This window comes from Ranitomeya imitator, chromosome 6, assembly GCF_032444005.1.
Source record: "Ranitomeya imitator isolate aRanImi1 chromosome 6, aRanImi1.pri, whole genome shotgun sequence".
NCBI lineage: Eukaryota > Metazoa > Chordata > Amphibia > Anura > Dendrobatidae > Ranitomeya > Ranitomeya imitator.
Genome location: NC_091287.1, coordinates 73710660 through 73727122, shown reverse-complemented (window position 1 = coordinate 73727122; position 16463 = coordinate 73710660). Strand labels below are relative to the sequence as shown.

Genomic DNA, 16463 nt, shown 5'->3' with positions numbered 1-16463 from the left:
CCAGCAGCCCGTACGGTACAGGGGTTGATCAGACCCCCGTACGTCCGGTTGTGGTCTCCGTGCCCCGAAGGGGTTCCCGCTTCTCGCCTGCACCAGGCACGGCAGCCAGCAGACCGTACGGTCCAGGGGTGGGTCAGACCCCCGTACGTCCGGTTGTAGTCTCCGTGCCCCGAAGGGGTTCTCGCTTCTCGCCTGCGGCAGGCACAGCAGCCCGTACGGTCCAGGGGTTGATCAGGCCCCTGTACGTCTGCCCGTGGTCTCCGTGAGTCTTTCGCCCCTATACCCAGGGACCACACCTATGGCCATTTAGCTCAGTTGGTTAGAGCGTGGTGCTAATAACACCAAGGTCGTGGGTTCGATCCCCGTACGGGCCAAGCACATCTACAAACGCCCCTATACCCAGATGACCAATTTGCACATCAGGGTCGCTGCGGACCTCCACCAGAGTTTCCTCTGGCTTCGTCCTGCCCAGGCATAGCTCACCATCTTTCGGGTCCTATCGCGCACTCATGCTCCACCTCCCCGACAGAGGCGGGCCGATGGTGCACCCGCCGTGTCAACCCCCCGGAGCGGGCGGCGGGATCCCACCTCGGCCGGAGCGCCCCGGCCTTCACCTTCATTGCGCCACAGGGTTTCACGTCGCAACGGGGGGAGTGACGATGGTAAACCCCATCAGGTGGGCCCAGGGCAGGTGAGTCTGGCCTTGGGGGGACGTAAGGGATAAAGGAGAAGAGACCATCAGGGCACGGAGCCTCAGGCCTCCCTCGTTGTCACCCTTGCGAGGGGACCCCAGCTGCGCCATGGAGGCGATAGATGGAGGGGCAACCCTCAGACAGGCATAGCCCCGGGAGCACCCCGGGGCCGCAAGGTGCGTTCGAAGTGTCGATGATCAATGTGTCCTGCAATTCACACTTAATTCTCGCAGCTAGCTGCGTTCTTCGACGCGCGCGCCGAGTGATCCACCGTTAAGAGTCGCGCTTTCTGGTTTGGGGACACTCGGAGGCGCCCCCCTTTTCACTCTCGTGTCAGCCGGCCGCAAAAGACTGGGATGCTTTGGAGGGTTGTTTTCAAATCTCGGCCCTGTTGCCCGGGCGCTCGGCCTCCCCGTCCCTCCCTCCAGCGGGGAGGAGAACAAAGGAGGGCTCGAGGCTTCTCAACCTACCGCCCAGACCCACATACCCCGGGGAGGGGTGTGTGAGCGCACAGGAGAATGGTACCCGGGACGGCCTTTCGCGTACGCGGGGGGCTTCTTATTTTTCCTCGGCAGGCAGCGGCAGGGCAACAATCGTCGGCGCGAGGCCGGGCGTCTTTTTCCTGGGCGACGGAGCGAGAGGGGCTCCCCGCACCCTCCCGACGTCGCCCGCCCGCTGTCCTCACGTGCCCTCACCGTCCCCACCCTGCGGAGCGCCCTGGCGAAGCAGAAAGAGAACTACCACCGCCCCCATCACGTTCGGTACCCTTCGGGGATTTGGCGGGCGGCTGGCCTCCTGATCTGCACCTCATCGGTATTTTTCACTCGCCCATTAAAGATCCTTCCACAGGTTCATCTAGGGAAACCTTGTTACGACTTTTACTGTCTCTAGATAGTCAAGTTCGATCGTCTTCTCGGCTCTCCACCATGGGTCTTGGCCGAACCCGGCGGGGCCGATCCAAGGACCTCACTAAACCATCCAATCGGTAGTAGCGACGGGCAGTGTGTACAAAGGCCAGGGACTTAATCAATCGAGGGAGAGAAGCCAGATAGGAAGCCCCGCAGCGGGAAGGGCACCCGGAGGAAGGGAAATCCTCCTCGTCGTCCGTGCCGGCAGGCGGGCATCCCGGGGCGTCACCTTCCGGAGGAAAACAGGAGCCTGAACGGCGAGTGCAGTGCCACTGGGGAGATCGTGCACGCTGTACGGTGCGAGGCGGCCGATGCGGAGGGTGTCTGGAAAAAAACCCACCTTGCACGGAGAGGGCGAGGTGACTGGCCTCCGGAGGACACCACGGCTCCCCTGCCTCGTGACCCACCGCTCCCGGGGCGACACACAGAGTCGCTGCTGGGGAGAGGGGCCAGGGCGGTGGGGGGCCTATGCGGCGCCACCATCTGGCTTAGACCCGGCCTCCCGATCGGAGGGCATCTGTTGTAAAAACCACCCCTTGCACGGGGAGGGCCGTAGGTGACTGGCCTTCGGAGGACGCCACGGCCACCCTGCCTCGTGACCCACCGCTCCCGGGGCGACACAGAGAGTCGCTGCTGGGGAGAGGGGCCAGGGCGGTGGGGGGCCTATGCGGGGCCTCCGTCTGGCTTAGACCTGCCTCCGCCGCGGGGGGTCCTCGACCCACCGGCGGACGGGCGCGAGGAGTGGGAGAGGGGGGCTGGCCGTCGGGGTCCACCGCGGCTCAGGCGCAGAGCCCGCCAGCGACGCGGAGGTCGCACGGGGGGCGCAGTTGGCCTGGCCGTGTCGGCGTCGCCCTATGGCGTAGTCCCTCGTCCCGGGCTCTTGCCCGTAACCTCAAAGGAGCCCCAACCGAGCGGCGTCTCCCCCCCAAAGCCGTGCCTCCGCTGTTGAGAACAGAAGAAGCCCGGGGCGGCAGTTCGCCGGGTACTCCCCTTCGCCAAAACTCTTTTTGCCCCACTCGTCTCTCCCTTTTCCATCCTCCCTTCTCGCTCTGGGGCGTCCGCTTGGTCTCTCTCTCTCTCTCTCTCGCTCTCTCCCTCTCGCGCTCCCTTCCGAGCCGCCTCGGAGGACGTCGGACGAGCGGGGAAGGCGACGGCGTTCGGCCGGGCACACCACGCGGTGAGAACCCACTCCGCCTGCCTCCCCACGCGTCTGTCGTCCCCCCACTATCGTAGGGGCTCGGGAAAAGACTGGAGAACGCGGAGCTCGGCGGTGGCGTGGAAGCGCCACCCACCGCCGCCGCTCTCGCCGATGCCCACCGCGGAGGCCGCCCATCGGACGCTGGGTGGGGGTCGGCACGGGCCTCCGCGGGCGAGCTGCGCATCTGGAAGTCAAAGGGCCGCCCTCGGAGAAGATCGTTGTGCTACCCCGCGCGGGGAGCGATTCGGACGACGGGCCCCCACGCCGAGGTGGGTGGGCGCCCCGCCATTCGCCCGCGCGGGTCGTCGGACCCCTGCCGTACCACAGTTCGGGTCAAACTCCCCCTCTGCACGGCAGCCACCGTCCTGCGAACGGGAGGCGACTGCCGGCGTGCACGCCCAAGGATGCGTGCCTGAATCCCGGGGGGGTAAAAGAGGAAGGAGACCGCCCGCCTTAGACCGACGCGGGCTCCAAAGCCCGGGCCGAGCGAGCGGCACCACCTCCCCACCCGGGAGCGCTGAGCCAAATCGATCGGAGGAAGAGCCGGTGGGGGGCATGGGTGAGAAACCCCACCCGCTGCCATCCTTCCCCTCGGGGAGACGGGGAAGAAACATGCCCGATAGTCCTGGAGGTCCCTCTCCGACACGCTACGGGCGCCCTCGAGACGGAATCCGGGTCACAGTGCGATTCTCTCATAGGTCTCCCCGGTGGCGTGGAAGCGGGAGACATCCGACACAGAGAAACGCCAAGCCTGCTCTGAGGGGACCGAGTCAGGGGGTGCAATCCGCCCTCCTGGAGCCCTCCTCGGGACGAAGACTCCAGATCTGCCTCCCTTCTGACATCCGTCACCCTCGGAGAACCAGAACACGCTTGGGGAGGGTCCGTTCAGGCTCAGGCGACCCGGGAAACGCGTCTCTGACTTGGGGCAGACGACCGGCAAGAGTCCCCCTGGAGCCGCGGAAGCCTGGTGTCGACGCGAGGGCGGACTTCCATGCAAACAGGGGGGTACTCGCCAAACCGCCTACCCGACTTGAGGAACCACGAAAACATCGGAAATCAGTCGGGCCCGAGAGGTACCCCTCTCTCCTATATCCTGCAGCTGGTGTGCAAAAGTGGGTATTTGCATGGCGAAACACCGACCCACACTTTAAGGGAGCGAAGCCGAAAAGTGTCCGACTTCCTGGAGCTGTGCGGCGGATCCGGCGGCCAGAAATTCCTCATTCCGGTTCTATTTTTTTTTTTTTCGATTTTGCGAAATTTGGCGGCCAGGCGGCGTAGCTGGGGCCTGGACTAGCCCGAAACACCTGGAGCCGGCGAGCGGAACGAATTTCCCAACGTTCTGCGGCTCCCGGAAGCCAAAAACGCATCGCCGAAAAATTTCAAAGTCCCAAGGACTCGTTCTTGAAAATCGATCCGGGGGCCATGGAAGTGTCCTCGGTACAGCTTCAGAGCTTTCCCCCCGCCTGGAAGTCTGAAAGTTCTATGTTTGTTCTAAGTGGAAAATCGCGTTTTTTTCAGTGTTCCACCCATCAGACCCAAACTTTGCCCACGCTTAGGTCTCTGTCTCGGGGTGCTTTACAACATATTGACGCCCCTTTAGGGTGGAAGTAGGGGAAAGGGGTCATTTTTCACAAAATCGGAAATTTCTCAAAATATTTCTAAGTGTCAAGGACACTTTTGGATAATCTTCCCCAGGCTCCTGGAAGCCTCCTCGGTACGCCTCCTGCGGTTTCCCCCTGCCTGGAAGTCTGAAACTTGTCTGAAATTTTTAGCGCATGAAAACGCGGTTTTTCACCCAAAATTCGACTTTGCGCCCGTGACTCGCAAACTTCACCCACAGTTAGGCGACTGTCCTGGGGTACCTCACAACATATTGACGCCCCCCTGGCGTGGAAGTAGGGGAAACGTGTCAATTTTCACAAAATCGTGATTTTCTGAAAATATTTCTAAGTGTCAAGGACACTTTTGGATAATCTTCCCCAGGCTCCTGGAAGCCTCCTCGGTACGCCTCCTGCGGTTTCCCCCTGCCTGGAAGTCTGACACTTGTCTGAAATTTTTAGCGCATGAAAACGCGGTTTTTCACCCAAAATTCGACTTTGCGCCCGTGACTCGCAAACTTCACCCACATTTAGGCGACTGTCCTGGGGTACCTCACAACATATTGACGCCCCCCTGGCGTGGAAGTAGGGGAAACGTGTCAATTTTCACAAAATCGTGATTTTCTGAAAATATTTCTAAGTGTCAAGGACACTTTTGGAAAATCTTCCCCAGGCTCCTGGAAGCCTCCTCGGTACGCCTCCTGCGGTTTCCCCCTGCCTGGAAGTCTGACACTTGTCTGAAATTTTTAGCGCATGAAAACGCGGTTTTTCACCCAAAATTCGACTTTGCGCCCGTGACTCGCAAACTTCACCCACATTTAGGCGACTGTCCTGGGGTACCTCACAACATATTGACGCCCCCCTGGCGTGGAAGTAGGGGAAACGTGTCAATTTTCACAAAATCGTGATTTTCTGAAAATATTTCTAAGTGTCAAGGACACTTTTGGATAATCTTCCCCAGGCTCCTGGAAGCCTCCTCGGTACGCCTCCTGCGGTTTCCCCCTGCCTGGAAGTCTGACACTTGTCTGAAATTTTTAGCGCATGAAAACGCGGTTTTTCACCCAAAATTCGACTTTGCGCCCGTGACTCGCAAACTTCACCCACATTTAGGCGACTGTCCTGGGGTACCTCACAACATATTGACGCCCCCCTGGCGTGGAAGTAGGGGAAACGTGTCAATTTTCACAAAATCGTGATTTTCTGAAAATATTTCTAAGTGTCAAGGACACTTTTGGAAAATCTTCCCCAGGCTCCTGGAAGCCTCCTCGGTACGCCTCCTGCGGTTTCCCCCTGCCTGGAAGTCTGACACTTGTCTGAAATTTTTAGCGCATGAAAACGCGGTTTTTCACCCAAAATTCGACTTTGCGCCCGTGACTCGCAAACTTCACCCACAGTTAGGCGACTGTCCTGGGGTACCTCACAACATATTGACGCCCCCCTGGCGTGGAAGTAGGGGAAACGTGTCAATTTTCACAAAATCGTGATTTTCTGAAAATATTTCTAAGTGTCAAGGACACTTTTGGAAAATCTTCCCCAGGCTCCTGGAAGCCTCCTCGGTACGCCTCCTGCGGTTTCCCCCTGCCTGGAAGTCTGACACTTGTCTGAAATTTTTAGCGCATGAAAACGCGGTTTTTCACCCAAAATTCGACTTTGCGCCCGTGACTCGCAAACTTCACCCACATTTAGGCGACTGTCCTGGGGTACCTCACAACATATTGACGCCCCCCTGGCGTGGAAGTAGGGGAAACGTGTCAATTTTCACAAAATCGTGATTTTCTGAAAATATTTCTAAGTGTCAAGGACACTTTTGGAAAATCTTCCCCAGGCTCCTGGAAGCCTCCTCGGTACGCCTCCTGCGGTTTCCCCCTGCCTGGAAGTCTGACACTTGTCTGAAATTTTTAGCGCATGAAAACGCGGTTTTTCACCCAAAATTCGACTTTGCGCCCGTGACTCGCAAACTTCACCCACATTTAGGCGACTGTCCTGGGGTACCTCACAACATATTGACGCCCCCCTGGCGTGGAAGTAGGGGAAACGTGTCAATTTTCACAAAATCGTGATTTTCTGAAAATATTTCTAAGTGTCAAGGACACTTTTGGATAATCTTCCCCAGGCTCCTGGAAGCCTCCTCGGTACGCCTCCTGCGGTTTCCCCCTGCCTGGAAGTCTGACACTTGTCTGAAATTTTTAGCGCATGAAAACGCGGTTTTTCACCCAAAATTCAACTTTGCGCCCGTGACTCGCAAACTTCACCCACATTTAGGCGACTGTCCTGGGGTACCTCACAACATATTGACGCCCCCCTGGCGTGGAAGTAGGGGAAACGTGTCAATTTTCACAAAATCGTGATTTTCTGAAAATATTTCTAAGTGTCAAGGACACTTTTGGAAAATCTTCCCCAGGCTCCTGGAAGCCTCCTCGGTACGCCTCCTGCGGTTTCCCCCTGCCTGGAAGTCTGACACTTGTCTGAAATTTTTAGCGCATGAAAACGCGGTTTTTCACCCAAAATTCGACTTTGCGCCCGTGACTCGCAAACTTCACCCACAGTTAGGCGACTGTCCTGGGGTACCTCACAACATATTGACGCCCCCCTGGCGTGGAAGTAGGGGAAACGTGTCAATTTTCACAAAATCGTGATTTTCTGAAAATATTTCTAAGTGTCAAGGACACTTTTGGAAAATCTTCCCCAGGCTCCTGGAAGCCTCCTCGGTACGCCTCCTGCGGTTTCCCCCTGCCTGGAAGTCTGACACTTGTCTGAAATTTTTAGCGCATGAAAACGCGGTTTTTCACCCAAAATTCGACTTTGCGCCCGTGACTCGCAAACTTCACCCACATTTAGGCGACTGTCCTGGGGTACCTCACAACATATTGACGCCCCCCTGGCGTGGAAGTAGGGGAAACGTGTCAATTTTCACAAAATCGTGATTTTCTGAAAATATTTCTAAGTGTCAAGGACACTTTTGGAAAATCTTCCCCAGGCTCCTGGAAGCCTCCTCGGTACGCCTCCTGCGGTTTCTCCCTGCCTGGAAGTCTGACACTTGTCTGAAATTTTTAGAGTATGAAAACGCGGTTTTTCACCCAAAATTCGACTTTGCGCCCATGACTCGCAAACTTCACCCACATTTGGGCGACTGTCCTGGGGTACCTCACAACATATTGACGCCCCCCTGGCGTGGAAGTAGGGGAAACGTGTCAATTTTCACAAAATCGTGATTTTTTTCAAAATATTTCTAAGTGTCAAGGACACTTTTGGATAATCTTCCCCAGGCTCCTGGAAGCCTCCTCAGTACGCCTCCTGCGGTTTCTCCCTGCCTGGATGTCTGACACTTGTCTGAAATTTTTAGAGTATGAAAACGCGGTTTTTCACCCAAAATTCGACTTTGCGCCCATGACCCGCAAACTTCACCCACATTTGGGCGACTGTCCTGGGGTACCTCACAACATATTGACGCCCCCCTGGCGTGGAAGTAGGGGAAACGTGTCAATTTTCACAAAATCGTGATTTTCTGAAAATATTTCTAAGTGTCAAGGACACTTTTGGAAAATCTTTTCCAGGCTCCTGGAAGCCTCCTCGGTACGCCTCCTGCGGTTTCCCCCTGCCTGGAAGTCTGACACTTGTCTGAAATTTTTAGCGCATGAAAACGCGGTTTTTCACCCAAAATTCGACTTTGCGCCCGTGACTCGCAAACTTCACCCACAGTTAGGCGACTGTCCTGGGGTACCTCACAACATATTGACGCCCCCCTGGCGTGGAAGTAGGGGAAACGTGTCAATTTTCACAAAATCGTGATTTTCTGAAAATATTTCTAAGTGTCAAGGACACTTTTGGAAAATCTTCCCCAGGCTCCTGGAAGCCTCCTCGGTACGCCTCCTGCGGTTTCCCCCTGCCTGGAAGTCTGACACTTGTCTGAAATTTTTAGCGCATGAAAACGCGGTTTTTCACCCAAAATTCGACTTTGCGCCCGTGACTCGCAAACTTCACCCACATTTAGGCGACTGTCCTGGGGTACCTCACAACATATTGACGCCCCCCTGGCGTGGAAGTAGGGGAAACGTGTCAATTTTCACAAAATCGTGATTTTCTGAAAATATTTCTAAGTGTCAAGGACACTTTTGGAAAATCTTCCCCAGGCTCCTGGAAGCCTCCTCGGTACGCCTCCTGCGGTTTCTCCCTGCCTGGAAGTCTGACACTTGTCTGAAATTTTTAGAGTATGAAAACGCGGTTTTTCACCCAAAATTCGACTTTGCGCCCATGACTCGCAAACTTCACCCACATTTGGGCGACTGTCCTGGGGTACCTCACAACATATTGACGCCCCCCTGGCGTGGAAGTAGGGGAAACGTGTCAATTTTCACAAAATCGTGATTTTTTGAAAATATTTCTAAGTGTCAAGGACACTTTTGGATAATCTTCCCCAGGCTCCTGGAAGCCTCCTCAGTACGCCTCCTGCGGTTTCTCCCTGCCTGGATGTCTGACACTTGTCTGAAATTTTTAGAGTATGAAAACGCGGTTTTTCACCCAAAATTCGACTTTGCGCCCATGACCCGCAAACTTCACCCACATTTGGGCGACTGTCCTGGGGTACCTCACAACATATTGACGCCCCCCTGGCGTGGAAGTAGGGGAAACGTGTCAATTTTCACAAAATCGTGATTTTCTGAAAATATTTCTAAGTGTCAAGGACACTTTTGGAAAATCTTCCCCAGGCTCCTGGAAGCCTCCTCGGTACGCCTCCTGCGGTTTCCCCCTGCCTGGAAGTCTGACACTTGTCTGAAATTTTTAGCGCATGAAAACGCGGTTTTTCACCCAAAATTCGACTTTGCGCCCGTGACTCGCAAACTTCACCCACAGTTAGGCGACTGTCCTGGGGTACCTCACAACATATTGACGCCCCCCTGGCGTGGAAGTAGGGGAAACGTGTCAATTTTCACAAAATCGTGATTTTCTGAAAATATTTCTAAGTGTCAAGGACACTTTTGGAAAATCTTCCCCAGGCTCCTGGAAGCCTCCTCGGTACGCCTCCTGCGGTTTCCCCCTGCCTGGAAGTCTGACACTTGTCTGAAATTTTTAGCGCATGAAAACGCGGTTTTTCACCCAAAATTCGACTTTGCGCCCGTGACTCGCAAACTTCACCCACATTTAGGCGACTGTCCTGGGGTACCTCACAACATATTGACGCCCCCCTGGCGTGGAAGTAGGGGAAACGTGTCAATTTTCACAAAATCGTGATTTTCTGAAAATATTTCTAAGTGTCAAGGACACTTTTGGAAAATCTTCCCCAGGCTCCTGGAAGCCTCCTCGGTACGCCTCCTGCGGTTTCTCCCTGCCTGGAAGTCTGACACTTGTCTGAAATTTTTAGAGTATGAAAACGCGGTTTTTCACCCAAAATTCGACTTTGCGCCCATGACTCGCAAACTTCACCCACATTTGGGCGACTGTCCTGGGGTACCTCACAACATATTGACGCCCCCCTGGCGTGGAAGTAGGGGAAACGTGTCAATTTTCACAAAATCGTGATTTTCTGAAAATATTTCTAAGTGTCAAGGACACTTTTGGAAAATCTTCCCCAGGCTCCTGGAAGCCTCCTCGGTACGCCTCCTGCGGTTTCCCCCTGCCTGGAAGTCTGACACTTGTCTGAAATTTTTAGCGCATGAAAACGCGGTTTTTCACCCAAAATTCGACTTTGCGCCCGTGACTCGCAAACTTCACCCACAGTTAGGCGACTGTCCTGGGGTACCTCACAACATATTGACGCCCCCCTGGCGTGGAAGTAGGGGAAACGTGTCAATTTTCACAAAATCGTGATTTTCTGAAAATATTTCTAAGTGTCAAGGACACTTTTGGAAAATCTTCCCCAGGCTCCTGGAAGCCTCCTCGGTACGCCTCCTGCGGTTTCCCCCTGCCTGGAAGTCTGACACTTGTCTGAAATTTTTAGCGCATGAAAACGCGGTTTTTCACCCAAAATTCGACTTTGCGCCCGTGACTCGCAAACTTCACCCACATTTAGGCGACTGTCCTGGGGTACCTCACAACATATTGACGCCCCCCTGGCGTGGAAGTAGGGGAAACGTGTCAATTTTCACAAAATCGTGATTTTCTGAAAATATTTCTAAGTGTCAAGGACACTTTTGGAAAATCTTCCCCAGGCTCCTGGAAGCCTCCTCGGTACGCCTCCTGCGGTTTCCCCCTGCCTGGAAGTCTGACACTTGTCTGAAATTTTTAGCGCATGAAAACGCGGTTTTTCACCCAAAATTCGACTTTGCGCCCGTGACTCGCAAACTTCACCCACATTTAGGCGACTGTCCTGGGGTACCTCACAACATATTGACGCCCCCCTGGCGTGGAAGTAGGGGAAACGTGTCAATTTTCACAAAATCGTGATTTTCTGAAAATATTTCTAAGTGTCAAGGACACTTTTGGATAATCTTCCCCAGGCTCCTGGAAGCCTCCTCGGTACGCCTCCTGCGGTTTCCCCCTGCCTGGAAGTCTGACACTTGTCTGAAATTTTTAGCGCATGAAAACGCGGTTTTTCACCCAAAATTCGACTTTGCGCCCGTGACTCGCAAACTTCACCCACATTTAGGCGACTGTCCTGGGGTACCTCACAACATATTGACGCCCCCCTGGCGTGGAAGTAGGGGAAACGTGTCAATTTTCACAAAATCGTGATTTTCTGAAAATATTTCTAAGTGTCAAGGACACTTTTGGAAAATCTTCCCCAGGCTCCTGGAAGCCTCCTCGGTACGCCTCCTGCGGTTTCCCCCTGCCTGGAAGTCTGACACTTGTCTGAAATTTTTAGCGCATGAAAACGCGGTTTTTCACCCAAAATTCGACTTTGCGCCCGTGACTCGCAAACTTCACCCACAGTTAGGCGACTGTCCTGGGGTACCTCACAACATATTGACGCCCCCCTGGCGTGGAAGTAGGGGAAACGTGTCAATTTTCACAAAATCGTGATTTTCTGAAAATATTTCTAAGTGTCAAGGACACTTTTGGAAAATCTTCCCCAGGCTCCTGGAAGCCTCCTCGGTACGCCTCCTGCGGTTTCCCCCTGCCTGGAAGTCTGACACTTGTCTGAAATTTTTAGCGCATGAAAACGCGGTTTTTCACCCAAAATTCGACTTTGCGCCCGTGACTCGCAAACTTCACCCACATTTAGGCGACTGTCCTGGGGTACCTCACAACATATTGACGCCCCCCTGGCGTGGAAGTAGGGGAAACGTGTCAATTTTCACAAAATCGTGATTTTCTGAAAATATTTCTAAGTGTCAAGGACACTTTTGGAAAATCTTCCCCAGGCTCCTGGAAGCCTCCTCGGTACGCCTCCTGCGGTTTCTCCCTGCCTGGAAGTCTGACACTTGTCTGAAATTTTTAGAGTATGAAAACGCGGTTTTTCACCCAAAATTCGACTTTGCGCCCATGACTCGCAAACTTCACCCACATTTGGGCGACTGTCCTGGGGTACCTCACAACATATTGACGCCCCCCTGGCGTGGAAGTAGGGGAAACGTGTCAATTTTCACAAAATCGTGATTTTTTTCAAAATATTTCTAAGTGTCAAGGACACTTTTGGATAATCTTCCCCAGGCTCCTGGAAGCCTCCTCAGTACGCCTCCTGCGGTTTCTCCCTGCCTGGATGTCTGACACTTGTCTGAAATTTTTAGAGTATGAAAACGCGGTTTTTCACCCAAAATTCGACTTTGCGCCCATGACCCGCAAACTTCACCCACATTTGGGCGACTGTCCTGGGGTACCTCACAACATATTGACGCCCCCCTGGCGTGGAAGTAGGGGAAACGTGTCAATTTTCACAAAATCGTGATTTTCTGAAAATATTTCTAAGTGTCAAGGACACTTTTGGAAAATCTTCCCCAGGCTCCTGGAAGCCTCCTCGGTACGCCTCCTGCGGTTTCCCCCTGCCTGGAAGTCTGACACTTGTCTGAAATTTTTAGCGCATGAAAACGCGGTTTTTCACCCAAAATTCGACTTTGCGCCCGTGACTCGCAAACTTCACCCACAGTTAGGCGACTGTCCTGGGGTACCTCACAACATATTGACGCCCCCCTGGCGTGGAAGTAGGGGAAACGTGTCAATTTTCACAAAATCGTGATTTTCTGAAAATATTTCTAAGTGTCAAGGACACTTTTGGAAAATCTTCCCCAGGCTCCTGGAAGCCTCCTCGGTACGCCTCCTGCGGTTTCCCCCTGCCTGGAAGTCTGACACTTGTCTGAAATTTTTAGCGCATGAAAACGCGGTTTTTCACCCAAAATTCGACTTTGCGCCCGTGACTCGCAAACTTCACCCACATTTAGGCGACTGTCCTGGGGTACCTCACAACATATTGACGCCCCCCTGGCGTGGAAGTAGGGGAAACGTGTCAATTTTCACAAAATCGTGATTTTCTGAAAATATTTCTAAGTGTCAAGGACACTTTTGGAAAATCTTCCCCAGGCTCCTGGAAGCCTCCTCGGTACGCCTCCTGCGGTTTCTCCCTGCCTGGAAGTCTGACACTTGTCTGAAATTTTTAGAGTATGAAAACGCGGTTTTTCACCCAAAATTCGACTTTGCGCCCATGACTCGCAAACTTCACCCACATTTGGGCGACTGTCCTGGGGTACCTCACAACATATTGACGCCCCCCTGGCGTGGAAGTAGGGGAAACGTGTCAATTTTCACAAAATCGTGATTTTCTGAAAATATTTCTAAGTGTCAAGGACACTTTTGGAAAATCTTCCCCAGGCTCCTGGAAGCCTCCTCGGTACGCCTCCTGCGGTTTCCCCCTGCCTGGAAGTCTGACACTTGTCTGAAATTTTTAGCGCATGAAAACGCGGTTTTTCACCCAAAATTCGACTTTGCGCCCGTGACTCGCAAACTTCACCCACAGTTAGGCGACTGTCCTGGGGTACCTCACAACATATTGACGCCCCCCTGGCGTGGAAGTAGGGGAAACGTGTCAATTTTCACAAAATCGTGATTTTCTGAAAATATTTCTAAGTGTCAAGGACACTTTTGGAAAATCTTCCCCAGGCTCCTGGAAGCCTCCTCGGTACGCCTCCTGCGGTTTCCCCCTGCCTGGAAGTCTGACACTTGTCTGAAATTTTTAGCGCATGAAAACGCGGTTTTTCACCCAAAATTCGACTTTGCGCCCGTGACTCGCAAACTTCACCCACATTTAGGCGACTGTCCTGGGGTACCTCACAACATATTGACGCCCCCCTGGCGTGGAAGTAGGGGAAACGTGTCAATTTTCACAAAATCGTGATTTTCTGAAAATATTTCTAAGTGTCAAGGACACTTTTGGAAAATCTTCCCCAGGCTCCTGGAAGCCTCCTCGGTACGCCTCCTGCGGTTTCCCCCTGCCTGGAAGTCTGACACTTGTCTGAAATTTTTAGCGCATGAAAACGCGGTTTTTCACCCAAAATTCGACTTTGCGCCCGTGACTCGCAAACTTCACCCACATTTAGGCGACTGTCCTGGGGTACCTCACAACATATTGACGCCCCCCTGGCGTGGAAGTAGGGGAAACGTGTCAATTTTCACAAAATCGTGATTTTCTGAAAATATTTCTAAGTGTCAAGGACACTTTTGGATAATCTTCCCCAGGCTCCTGGAAGCCTCCTCGGTACGCCTCCTGCGGTTTCCCCCTGCCTGGAAGTCTGACACTTGTCTGAAATTTTTAGCGCATGAAAACGCGGTTTTTCACCCAAAATTCGACTTTGCGCCCGTGACTCGCAAACTTCACCCACATTTAGGCGACTGTCCTGGGGTACCTCACAACATATTGACGCCCCCCTGGCGTGGAAGTAGGGGAAACGTGTCAATTTTCACAAAATCGTGATTTTCTGAAAATATTTCTAAGTGTCAAGGACACTTTTGGAAAATCTTCCCCAGGCTCCTGGAAGCCTCCTCGGTACGCCTCCTGCGGTTTCCCCCTGCCTGGAAGTCTGACACTTGTCTGAAATTTTTAGCGCATGAAAACGCGGTTTTTCACCCAAAATTCGACTTTGCGCCCGTGACTCGCAAACTTCACCCACAGTTAGGCGACTGTCCTGGGGTACCTCACAACATATTGACGCCCCCCTGGCGTGGAAGTAGGGGAAACGTGTCAATTTTCACAAAATCGTGATTTTCTGAAAATATTTCTAAGTGTCAAGGACACTTTTGGAAAATCTTCCCCAGGCTCCTGGAAGCCTCCTCGGTACGCCTCCTGCGGTTTCCCCCTGCCTGGAAGTCTGACACTTGTCTGAAATTTTTAGCGCATGAAAACGCGGTTTTTCACCCAAAATTCGACTTTGCGCCCGTGACTCGCAAACTTCACCCACATTTAGGCGACTGCCCTGGGGTACCTCACAACATATTGACGCCCCCCTGGCGTGGAAGTAGGGGAAACGTGTCAATTTTCACAAAATCGTGATTTTCTGAAAATATTTCTAAGTGTCAAGGACACTTTTGGAAAATCTTCCCCAGGCTCCTGGAAGCCTCCTCGGTACGCCTCCTGCGGTTTCTCCCTGCCTGGAAGTCTGACACTTGTCTGAAATTTTTAGAGTATGAAAACGCGGTTTTTCACCCAAAATTCGACTTTGCGCCCATGACTCGCAAACTTCACCCACATTTGGGCGACTGTCCTGGGGTACCTCACAACATATTGACGCCCCCCTGGCGTGGAAGTAGGGGAAACGTGTCAATTTTCACAAAATCGTGATTTTTTTCAAAATATTTCTAAGTGTCAAGGACACTTTTGGATAATCTTCCCCAGGCTCCTGGAAGCCTCCTCAGTACGCCTCCTGCGGTTTCTCCCTGCCTGGATGTCTGACACTTGTCTGAAATTTTTAGAGTATGAAAACGCGGTTTTTCACCCAAAATTCGACTTTGCGCCCATGACCCGCAAACTTCACCCACATTTGGGCGACTGTCCTGGGGTACCTCACAACATATTGACGCCCCCCTGGCGTGGAAGTAGGGGAAACGTGTCAATTTTCACAAAATCGTGATTTTCTGAAAATATTTCTAAGTGTCAAGGACACTTTTGGAAAATCTTCCCCAGGCTCCTGGAAGCCTCCTCGGTACGCCTCCTGCGGTTTCCCCCTGCCTGGAAGTCTGACACTTGTCTGAAATTTTTAGCGCATGAAAACGCGGTTTTTCACCCAAAATTCGACTTTGCGCCCGTGACTCGCAAACTTCACCCACAGTTAGGCGACTGTCCTGGGGTACCTCACAACATATTGACGCCCCCCTGGCGTGGAAGTAGGGGAAACGTGTCAATTTTCACAAAATCGTGATTTTCTGAAAATATTTCTAAGTGTCAAGGACACTTTTGGAAAATCTTCCCCAGGCTCCTGGAAGCCTCCTCGGTACGCCTCCTGCGGTTTCCCCCTGCCTGGAAGTCTGACACTTGTCTGAAATTTTTAGCGCATGAAAACGCGGTTTTTCACCCAAAATTCGACTTTGCGCCCGTGACTCGCAAACTTCACCCACATTTAGGCGACTGTCCTGGGGTACCTCACAACATATTGACGCCCCCCTGGCGTGGAAGTAGGGGAAACGTGTCAATTTTCACAAAATCGTGATTTTCTGAAAATATTTCTAAGTGTCAAGGACACTTTTGGAAAATCTTCCCCAGGCTCCTGGAAGCCTCCTCGGTACGCCTCCTGCGGTTTCTCCCTGCCTGGAAGTCTGACACTTGTCTGAAATTTTTAGAGTATGAAAACGCGGTTTTTCACCCAAAATTCGACTTTGCGCCCATGACTCGCAAACTTCACCCACATTTGGGCGACTGTCCTGGGGTACCTCACAACATATTGACGCCCCCCTGGCGTGGAAGTAGGGGAAACGTGTCAATTTTCACAAAATCGTGATTTTTTTCAAAATATTTCTAAGTGTCAAGGACACTTTTGGATAATCTTCCCCAGGCTCCTGGAAGCCTCCTCAGTACGCCTCCTGCGGTTTCTCCCTGCCTGGATGTCTGACACTTGTCTGAAATTTTTAGAGTATGAAAACGCGGTTTTTCACCCAAAATTCGACTTTGCGCCCATGACCCGCAAACTTCACCCACATTTGGGCGACTGTC

General features: G+C 52.8%; 1 non-coding gene across 1 annotated transcript; it reads right to left on the bottom strand.

Moving 5' to 3' along the window:
- Positions 1 to 822: 822 nt before the first annotated feature.
- Positions 823 to 974, bottom strand: LOC138643645 (5.8S ribosomal RNA). The gene has a single exon (XR_011314230.1). It is a non-coding gene; the product is annotated as a 5.8S ribosomal RNA (ribosomal RNA).
- Positions 975 to 16463: the final 15489 nt, after the last annotated feature.